General features: G+C 47.2%; 1 non-coding gene across 1 annotated transcript; it reads left to right on the top strand.

Annotated features, from left to right (window-relative positions):
• The first annotated feature begins 7616 nt into the window (after positions 1–7616).
• trnav-cac (transfer RNA valine (anticodon CAC)) lies at positions 7617–7689 on the top strand. Its single transcript has one exon. It is a non-coding gene; the product is annotated as a tRNA-Val (tRNA).
• The last annotated feature ends 909 nt before the right edge of the window (positions 7690–8598 follow it).

Here is an 8598-nt window from a genome sequence, read left to right on the forward strand (position 1 = left end):
AAGCGTGTTGGCACAGTTGTCTGTGCCTGGCCTGTGACTTATTGTATAGTCGTAAGACGCTAGCATGAGTGCCCACCGCTGAATGCGCGCCGAGACATTGGCGTTTATTGCCTTGCACTCGGATAGCAGGGATGTGAGGGGTTTGTGGTCAGTTTTTCACGCGAAACTGGCCCCGAAAAGGTATTGGTGCATCTTTTTGACACCGTACACGCACACGAGCGCCTCCTTCTCAACCATACAGAACCCGCGCTCCGCCCGCGAAAGTGAACTGGAGGCATAAGCTATGGCTTGTAATTTACGCGCATCATTGACATGTTATAAAACGCACCCGACCCCATACACTGACGCATCACATGTGAGAACTAGCTTTTTACCTGGATCAAAGAAAACCAAAACACTGTTGGAACATAGAAGGTTGCATGCCTTATTGAAGGCGCGTAACTGGTTGTCCCCCCAAAACCAATCGCACCCCTTCCTGAGTAGCACATGGTGAGGCTCCAGCAGCGTGGTTAAGTTCTGCATAAAGTTCCCAAAGTAATTGAGTAGCCCGAGAAAGGCGCACAGTTCTGAGAATTCCGGGGCCGAGGTGCCAGGCGAATTGCTCCTGTATTGGATTCTGTTGGGCGGATTCCATCAGCGGCAATCCTTCGGCCCAAAAATTCAACCTCGGGCGCGAGAAACAGACACTTGGATTTCTTAACTCTTAGGCCTATCCGAACCAATCGACTTAGTACTTCCTCCAAATTGCAGAGATGGGAGTCGGTGTCCCTGCCGGTGATAAGTATGTCGTCTTGAAATAGAACCGTCCCCGGGATGGACTTGAGCAGACTCTCCATGTTGCGCTGGAATATAGCAGCTGCGGACCTGATGCCGAATGGGCATCGATTGTACGTGAAAAGGCTTCGATGTGTGTTGATGGTGGTGAGCAGCTTAGTCTCTTTGGTCAGTTCTTGCGTCAGATGTGAGATCTAGTTTCAAGAAAAGTTATCCTCAGCCAATGTGGCATATAGATCCTCCGCTCTGGGCAGCGGGTACTGGTCCTGTCGGGAGACTCTGTTTATGGTAGACTTATAATCCCCACAGATGCGAACGGATCCATCAGGCTTCATGACGGGGACGATGGGACTTGCCCAGTCGCTAAATTCCACGGGTGAAATAATGCCTTCCCGAAGAAGCCGGTCCAGTTCGTGTTCAATCTTTTCCCTTATCACATAAGGCACAGCTCTAGCCTTGTGATGGACCGGTCTGGCATCCTGTGTGACGCAGATTTTAACTTTCGCCCCTTTGAAGGCTGAAAGAGATGTTCAAAACGATTTGGAACTGTTGAGCAGGAGGTCCGTTCCTCTGACGGCATGCTGAGCACATCATCCCATTTCCATTTTAGTTTTGCCAGACAGCTTCTTCCCAACAATGCTGGGAGATCTACGGGGACATTCCACACGGAAATCGGTTCACTGTCTCTTTGTGTGTGGTACAGTGCATGGCGCTGCCAAGGACTGGGACGATTTCTTTGGTATAGGTCCTTAGTTTGGTGTCGACCCTTGTGAGTTTTGGTCTGTCGCTTTTGTGCGGCCACAGCTGTTCAAATTGTTGGATGCTCATGAGGGATTGACTTGCTCCCGTGTCCAGTTCCATGTTGACGGGTATCCCGTTGACTAGGACCCTCATCATTATTGGAGACGTCTTGTTGCAAGAACAGTGGACATTGATCGTGTTGACCCGCTGTACCTCGGTGTCCCGGGCACTGTCCCCACCTTCTTCTGGTCCGCTTTCCGACCCTTCTGATTCGTATACCAGCCGAGCTGCTGTTTTTTTGCACGTGAGCCAGATGTCCTGTATAGTTGCAGTTTCTGCAAACAGCATGCTGAAATCGACACCCCCTTGTTGAGTGCCTTCCCCCACATCTCTAACACAGACCGCTTCCATTGTTTCCGAAGGATGAGCTGCGTCTGGCTGATCACTCTTGAGCTTCTCTCAGTCTGTAGTTGATTGCTCGCATTGTGGGTTGATGAGGTGTGAAAGGACGTCCATGTGGCCCTTGATGGCTTCTGGCGCCACTGCCTGCTGTTGAAGGCCTGCTCTCCTGCCTTTGTCTGTCTGTGGGGGTAGCGGCTTGTTTCACGCTGTGAACCCCTTGTTCCGATGTTTCGTTAGTTGTCGTATCCGCAGTGTAGATCAACCTTATTTCTTCTTCTCCTTCCAAGAATGTCTGTGCGATCAGTGCTGCTGCCTTTCGGTTCAAGTTCTTGGTCTCTATAAGCTTTCGGAATATGCCTGCGTGGCCTAATCCTTCAATTAAAAAGTCTCGCAGTACTTCTCTCCTTAGTTCATTGGAGAACTCACATAAACTCGCCAACGTCCGAAGTTCCGCCACGAAGTCGGGTATGCTCTGGCCCACACAGCGTCTGTAGTTGTAGAACCTGTGTCTGGCCATGTGTCGGCTGCTCGCTGGCTTCAGGTGGTCTCTCACCAGTGTGCTCAACTCCTCAAACGACTTGCTTGCTGGTTTCTCGGGTGCCAGCAGGTCATTCGTAAGGCGTATGTTTTCGAGACACAGCTGGTCAAGAAATGGGCTCTTCTCTTGTCTGCCTTATTGTCGCCCAACCAGTCTTTGGTTACAAAGCTTTGCTGGAGCCTTTCTATAAAGTCCTCCCAATTGTCTCCGGCATTATATTTCTCATCTGAGCCGTTGGTAGCTATTCTATGGATTCCGTGATCCCGTAACTCGTCGCCACTGTAAAGTCCTCACCCTGCAGTACAGACTTACACGAGGCACATGCTGAAGTCAAGGTCACTCTGGACCTGCACCTTTATTTCACAGCTCTTGAGTGCCACACTTGCCTGAGATATGCCTTTATATACCTGTGTGGAACAGGTATGCAGTGTCTCCTGCAAGTGCACCCCTCGTGGTAAAGTATGCTTGTGGTTACAGGTCATATCTATTTACAGTCATGTATCGCATGGTAAGGTACAGTTATATACAGTAGTGTGAAATAAATGACACTGCTCACCTCAGGCTCGCTTACCGTGTCGGAGTTCTGTGTAGAGCGCTTGCTTAGTGAGTCTCGTGTCGGGCATGTGGACAATGTGGCCCGCCCAGCGGAGCTGGTCGAGTGTGGTCAGTGTTTCAATGCTGGGGATGTTGGCCTGAGCGAGAACACTGATGTTGGCGCGTCTGTCCACCCAGGGGATTTGCAGGATCTTGCGGAGACAGCCCTGGTGGTATTTCTCCAGTGATTTGAGATGTCTGCAGTATATAGTCCATGTCTCGGAGCCATACTGCGGAGCAGGTATCACCACCGCCCTGCAGACCATAAGCCTGGTGCCAGATTTGAGGCCCTGGTCTTCAAACACTCTCCTCCTCAGGTGGTCGAATGATGTGCTGGCACACTGGAGGCGGTGTTGGACCTCGTCATCGATGTCTGCCTTTGCTGATAGTAGGTTCCCGAGCCCTGGAAAATGATCCATGCTGTCGAAGGCCACACTTACAGCCTTCATAAATGTAGCACCCTCATTCTATTCTCTGAAAACAAGTTCCTGAATTCTCGGCTATCTGTGTAGGTTTAGAGCTGTTGTTTTATCCTAAGATAGATTCTATCACAGTGTTTCCGGAGTGTAGTCGTTATCACATTCACCTCACACACGAAAGGTCCCCGGTCTGAAATCGGGCGGAAAGATCTTGAAAACTTGAAAATGGGACGAATGGCTGACTCCTGTTCCTAACTCTTACGTTCTTCTGATCTCTTGACCTTTCACAGGAGAACAATCTCTTCTCTGAACATGCAAGAGAAAGCTCCAGAAAATATTTCCCCCCGAGGTGCTTTCGCGTGTGAGCCGAACGTGATCACCGTTACACTGCGGAAACATCTCCACTTTCAGCACCAGATTACCAAGATTAAACCCAATGAAATCGGGATAAAAGTTCCTCACATGCTCAGGGCAAAATATCTGATTGCCGGTCTGCAAAAGAATGAACAAACTTCAGCACCATGTCAGACGGAAATGTTACGCGAGCAGGTGGACTGCTGAATCGGTCTTTTAAGGAATTGGTGGTGACAAAACAAATGGGTTCCGCTTAATGATTAAACATAAGAAATGTCAGAAGTGGAATCTAAACCGACATTTCCAGAGGAGACAGTGACCTGAACACAGCACCTGAGACCGCACGGCCATCCTGACGATTCAGTGCTGCATGTGACCATCTAGCAGGTTGATTTTGAACTTTTGTGTCCTGTCACATGAAATAAATGAGTGGTGCATGAGTATGTCTGCCTGACACCGGGGAAACAGTGAGACAGAGCTTGGAGCAAGGGCCTGGTTATTGCCAAACAGCAAAGGAAATATTAATTCTGGAAGAAAAATATCCAAGAGAACAGTGACCCTGAAGTGATTTGAGCACACAACCCTTTGAACTGGAGTCAGACACGCTACCGTTGCACCATAAGACATACACAGTGACTTGGAGATGTTCGTCTATATGAAGATTCTGCAATACAAGGGTCTTTAAAATCCCCGCCCACTCCCACCAGGTGTCACAAGCAGCGCTCACCTGACAGGCACCGTATGATTTCATCTTAAACTTTTCTCTTACTTTCACGGGAAACCATCATTAATTAACCCCTCACCTTCTGTTGCACAATCAAACAAATGCTAACTCAGGAACAGTCCATACTTCAATCATTTTTCCTGTGCTTTGCATCTTACCTCGAAAACCATATCCCATTTTACACACTGTATTTTAGCTTTCTGGTTCAAAGTCTTCAGGGATCTGGGGCAACATTTATCAAATTTAACAGCACCGGTTATTCCTATCGTGCACACAAAATGTAATCATTTGTGAAGATACAATCCCACTGTGCATATTTGCAGATTCAATCCAATAGGATTTCTAATAAAGTGAAAGAATTTTACACTGAAAAGATTTGCAAGTGTTACTTGTATTTGAGTCTTCAATTAAAATTTGTGGCGTCTGACCGCCGTTCATGCCACTGCTGAATAAGAAAGGAGGGTTTGACGTTGACCAGACTACACTGCCCCTGATATCTGTCAACTCATCCTTTGTTTTCAGTGGTTTCTCGTCCTTTGATGGGCTGCAGTATAACGGATATTACGTTGGCCTCACACGCAAAAGGTCCCCGGTGGATCCGTTTTCTCTCAGTCAAAGTTATCCATTTATTGAAGTGAAATAAAGAGCAATTAATAAATAAGGGAGCCCTTTTGCCAGGAGAATAAATAGCAAATAAAAACAGCAAATGCTGGAAATCTCAGCAGGTCAGGCAGCATTTGCCGGGAGACTAAACTCGCCTCCGATTGTTCATTCACAGAAAGGTTAAGCATAATGTTTCTGCCCGGGATTGAAACAGGCACATTTTGCGTGCAAAGCAAACGTGATAAACACAGCACAAGTTTCAACAGCAAGTTTTAACATCTGGGGCGGAGCCAACAGGCGCCTGGCTGCAATGAGCGATAAAAACCTGCGTTGGGCAGAACCCGTCGAGCTCAGTCGGTAGAGTATGAGACTTTTAATCTCAGGTTCGTGGGTCCGAGCCCCACTTTGGGTGATTACATTTCTTTCAATTTAATGCAGCTTTCATGGAAACACATCATTAATTAACCCACAATCTTCTCTTGCACAATTAAAGAAATGCTAACTGAAGGAACTCCAAAATTCAAGTCTGTGAGATACTCAATCATGATTTCAATCATCACTAATCCACCCACAACATTTGACATACGTCAAGGATTCCATATTTGCCAAACCCGGCTAGCTCAGTCGATAGAGCATGAGACTCTTAATCTCAGAGTCGAAGGTTCCATCCCCACGTTGCGCGGATAAGTTTTGTTAAATTTTTATGTTGCTTTCACGGGAAAACATCATTAATTAACTGATAAATTGGAGAGGCTGGGTCCGTTTCCTTTGGAACAGAGTATTTGTCCTCCAGGATCGATAGTTTCCTTGCTGAATCACAATAACCAGACCCAATATCTCCCTCTGGATGTTCGGGGGTCTCTCGTACACTCCCAGTCGTGTGATCGCCCCTTTTCTTTTCTCCAAATGAATCCATATGGTCTCGTTCAAAAATCTGTCTATCTCCACCTTAAATATATTCAATGACCCAGCCTCCACAGCTCCCTGGGGCAGAGAGCACCAAAGATTCACCACCCTCTGAGAGAAGAAATTCCACCTCATCTCCGTTTTAAATGGGCGACCCTTAAACGGTCAGGGAATAAGGGGTTATGGGGATCAGCCATGATCGTATTGACTAGTGGAGCAGGCTCGAGGGACCATGTGGCCTACTCCTGCTCCGACTTCTTATGTTCTTATGACCCCTTATTCTGAAACTGTGCCCCCAAGTTCTAGATTCCCCCACAAGGGGAAACATAGAAACATAGAAAATAGGTGCAGTAGTAGGCCCTTCGGCCCTTCGAGCCTGCACCGCCATTCACTATGATCATAGCTGATCATTCCCTCAGTACCCCTTTCCTGCTTTCTCTCCATACCCCTTGATCCTTTTAGCCATAAGGGACATATCTAACTCCTTTTTGAAAGTGTGGGTTAATTCCCGTGAAAGTAACATAAAAGTTTAAGGAAAATAATTCATGCAAGGTGGGGCTCGAACGCATGACCTTAAAATTAAAAATCTCATGCTCCACAGACTGAACTAGCCAGACTTGCCCACATCGACTTCATCAATGATAACCCCCAGGATGTTGATGTGTATTTGTCAAAGGAATATAAGAAATTGGAGCAGGAGTCGGCCATACAGCCCCTCGAGCCTGCTCCACAATTTAATAAGATCATGGACTCAGCTCCACTTCCCCGCCCGCTGCCCATAACCCCTGAACCCATTATTGTTTAAGAAACTGTCTATTTCTGTCCTAAATATATTCAATTTCCCAGCTTCCACAGCTCTCTGGGACAGTGAATTCCACAGATTTACAACCCTCTGAGAGAAGAAATGCCTCCTCATCTCAGTTTTAAATGGGCGGCCCCTTATTCTAAGATCATGCCACTAGTTCTCGTCTCCCCCATCGGTGGAAACATCCTCTCTGCATCCACTGTTAGTGAAAATAAATTCACATAGACTCTGGTAAGGTAAGAGAGACAACTTTATTGCTAACAGAGCTCTGGGAGAAGAGTTGAGATCCAGCGATCTCCCCGAGTGCCTTGTGCCGCGGGGTTATATGCAGTTTAGAAGGGGGCGGAATACAATCATTTAAATTCATTTACATACAAACAATCGATCCATATGGCAACGCAATTCATTTACATTCAACTTTTTAGTGTTAGTGAAACCTGATAGCATGGTGCGAGTTTCGAACTCTTCCTCTTTATCTTATTTTGTGTTTCGTTATTCTGTTGCAAAGCTTTCGATGAAACAGTGGCCTGCACCTGGCCAGGAGTCACTTGTTTCTGCAGAGTTCATATCAGGGACAGCAGATAGGCTTCTTGGTACAAAGTTCATTTCGTCGTGGCTTACCCCATCATGCTTTGCTATGTCTGAAAATCCACTCCAACACCGTTGTTCTATTCTCGTAAAACCAGCTCCTTATGTATCGGCCAGCTGTGTAGGTTAAATCTCTAGATATATTACTAAGATTACTTTAACCACAACGTTTCTGTAGTGTAGCGGTTATCACATTCACCTCACATGCGAAAAGTTCCTGGTTCAAGCCCAGGTGGAAACATTATTTTGGAGGCTATTTTTGCTGCAAATATATTGAACAAAAGTCGCCCAAGGTTTCTTGTCGCATGAGCAGTGAATATTTTAAACCAGTCTCCTAAACACAGAGTGTATAAAGTCAGATAGGGAAGGAAACTTCATCAATGATTCAAGCTCCTTCAATGATTAACATAAGAACACACGAAATAGGGACAGTAGTCGGCCATTCGCCCTCTCGATCTTGCTCTTCCATTCAATAAGATCATGGCTGATCTGACCATGGACTCTGAGTTAAGGGACTCGGGGGCCTGTTCTCTCTCCCCTGAGAAGGTTCACGTTCTACAGTCCAGCCTCCAAAAGGCACCACTCTATGTACAGTACTTGCCGGGTTTGAGACCTGAGGAGGAGTCATCCGCCGAGAGCCACAGGTCGAGGTCATGAATGTTTGTCTCACGGAGATGGCCTTCTGCATTGTGTCTGTGGTATCCGCTGACAGTAGCTTAAGAAGGAGGCCCTCGTGCCGATTCCGATGACAAATATATCCCGCAGTGATTCGGTGAGGTGGTCACCAAAATCCCACGGTGCTTCCAGCCTCCTGAGGTCTGCAGCATATTTCGTGATCTTCTGGCCTTCGGGCTGTCGGTGTGTATAAAACCGGTGTCTGTCTGTGAGGATGCTCTCTTTGGGCTTGAGTTGCTCTTGGATCAGTGTTACAAGCTCCTCGTCCGTCTTGGTCATTATCATCGCTGGTGCCAGCAAGTCCCTGACGAGGCCATAGACGGTGGGCCCACAACTGGTTAGCTGGATTGCTCTGCAATTATCAGACAGTGTGGCCGGGTTGTCACCTGCCAGATCGTTTGCTGTGAATTAATGGTCGAGCCTCTCCACAAAGGCTTCCCAATCATCACCATCGGCGAACTGCTGCAACGTACCA

The sequence above is a fragment of the Pristiophorus japonicus genome, unplaced genomic scaffold (assembly GCF_044704955.1).
Source record: "Pristiophorus japonicus isolate sPriJap1 unplaced genomic scaffold, sPriJap1.hap1 HAP1_SCAFFOLD_42, whole genome shotgun sequence".
Lineage (NCBI taxonomy): Eukaryota > Metazoa > Chordata > Chondrichthyes > Pristiophoridae > Pristiophorus > Pristiophorus japonicus.